Source organism: Penaeus vannamei, chromosome 16 (genome assembly GCF_042767895.1).
Source record: "Penaeus vannamei isolate JL-2024 chromosome 16, ASM4276789v1, whole genome shotgun sequence".
NCBI lineage: Eukaryota > Metazoa > Arthropoda > Malacostraca > Decapoda > Penaeidae > Penaeus > Penaeus vannamei.
Window position 1 is genome coordinate 24,889,854 of NC_091564.1, and position 2,765 is coordinate 24,892,618.

Genomic DNA, 2,765 nt, shown 5'->3' on the forward strand with positions numbered 1-2,765 from the left:
AAAATGACAGTAATAACTAGGATAATAATCATTATAACTGCAATAATCATAATGATAATAATGATAATCATGATAATGTCTATAATGATGATAATCATAAGAATGAAGACAATAATGATGATAATGATAATAATAATAACAATAGAGTCCATTTATAATGAGATGAAGGCTAAAACTATTAAAATCCCAAAGTCGAAAAAACGGCAAAATCTAGCGTAATACAGCCTTTTGAGAGAAAGGTAGAAAAAAACTTTTTTTTCGCTTTTAAATGATAATTATGATTGTAGTGAATTTCCCCTGGCTGTAGGCGGGTCATCCCGTAGGCTTTCGGGCCGCCTGTTCCCCTGACGTTACGGATTGCTCTAGATAATCTACGGACTCCTCCGTCCTGCAAGATGACGTGGCTTTGCTGTTTCCTGTGTGTCTGCGCCTTTTTTTTAAATAAGAATATGCCTGCGTTTTTATATTCCTTTGACTTACCTTTCCCACTGGTCCGTGATCTACCTCTACATCTACATTACTCCTACTATACACGACACTACTTATACATTACTTACCTTATATTCTATTCTTACCTTGTTTTATTCTTGCCGTTTCGTCTTCGACTAATTCACCTTAGCTTTGTTTTTCTTTCGTTTTTCCCTTCGTGTTTCTCCGCTTTTTCTCACGGATCCCTTCTTTCACTTTTTCGTACTTTCCTATCCTTTGTTCATTTTATGTGCCCATTTTTGTATAGTTTTATCGTTCTTTTATTTTATGTATTTTTTAACTTATTTTAAACACACCATGCACTATTTTACAACTAAAGTTAATTGCATTATGGGTAAAATCCCAGTAAGCACGGGAGCCACCTGTTTATAAGGTCAAGCCAGATCGGTCTAGGGAGAGGCTTTTGTTCGTGTGTGGTGACAGACCATTGGATTTTTAGCTGGCTGACTGGTGCTTCTCGGGCTATGGCCTCTGTTTTTCAAGTAAGTGTATGGTGTGTTGTCCTGTGTACTTGTTCTTTTTTGAAAGTTTTGTGCGAAATGAATGTATAATATGGATGCTCCTTTTTATGTTGCCTTTTTGTCAGCCAGTGGTCTTATTGTTTTTATCGTGACTACGGAATCACTCTATAGCTCACCTGAGAGTCATTGTTTCTTAACGCCAGACCCACATGGAGATTACCTGTAGTTAGAATACACGCTAACAAATCAACATCTTTAACTCTACAAAGTTTATAAATATCCACTACAATGATGAATTTAACATTAATTCAGGTAATTACGATGATTTTCATGATGAATCCTTTATTATTAAAAATAAAGATGATAATTATGATGATAATGACAATGATAATAATGATAATAATATTAAAATAATAATTTTGATAATTACTGGAATAATAGCAATAATTGAAACTATTATAATAATATTCATACTAATCATGAAAATTGAAATAATAATATCATGATTATTCTTATTATAAAGAGAATTATTGTCATTATTATTTCTAAAATCATCATTATTGTTATTTTCATTATAAAAATAGTTATGATGATGAAAATAACAGTAATAATTAGCATAATAATCATTTTAACTGCAATAATGATAATGATAATAATGATGATCATGACGATAATGACTATAATGATGATAATCATAAGAATAATGACAATAATGATGAAAATGATGATAAAAATCTTAGAGTCCATTTATAATGAGATGAAGGCTAAAACTAATAACATCCCAAAAGTCGAAAAAACGGCAAATCTAGCGTATTGCAGCCTTTTGAGAGAAAGGTATAAAAAAATATGATGATAATTATGATGATTTAAACATTAGTTCAGGTAATTAAAATGATTTTCATGATAATTCCTTTATCATTAACTATTAAGATGATAATTGTGATGATAATGATAATAATAATAATAATAATAATAATAATAATAATAATAATAATAATAATAATAATAATAAAATGATAATTATAATGATAATTTTGATAATTACTGCAATAATAGCAATAATTAACTCTATTCTAATAATTTTCATACTAATAATGACAACAGAAATCATAATAATATCATTATTATTGTTATTATAAATAGTATTATTGTCATTATTATTTTTTTAATTATCATTATTGTTATTATCATTATAAAAGTAGTTGTAATGATGAAAATGACAGTAATAATTAACATAATAATCATTATAACTGCAATAATGATAATGATAATAATGATAATCATGACGATAATGACTATAATGATAATAATCATAAGAATAATGACAATGATGATAATGAGGATAATAATAATCACAGAGTCCATTTATAATGAAATAAAGGGTAAAACTAATAAAATCCCATAAGTCGAAAAACGGCAAAATCTAATGGATTTACCTTTAGAGAGAAAGGTAAAAAAAAAACTTTTTCGCTTTTAAATGATAATTATGATGATTTTAACATTAATTCAGGTAATTATGATGATTTTCATTATAATTCCTTTATTATTATCAATAATGATGATAATTATGATGATAATGACCATAATAATAATGAAATAATAATAAAATGATAATTATAATGATAATTCTTATAATTACTGCAATAATAGCAATAATCAACTCTATTCTAATAATGTTAATACTAATAATAACAATAGAAATAATAATAGTATCATTTATATTGTTATGATAATGTGTATTATTGTCATTATTATTGCTAAAAATATCATTATTGTTATTATCATTATAACAATAGGGATGATTGTGAAAATGAC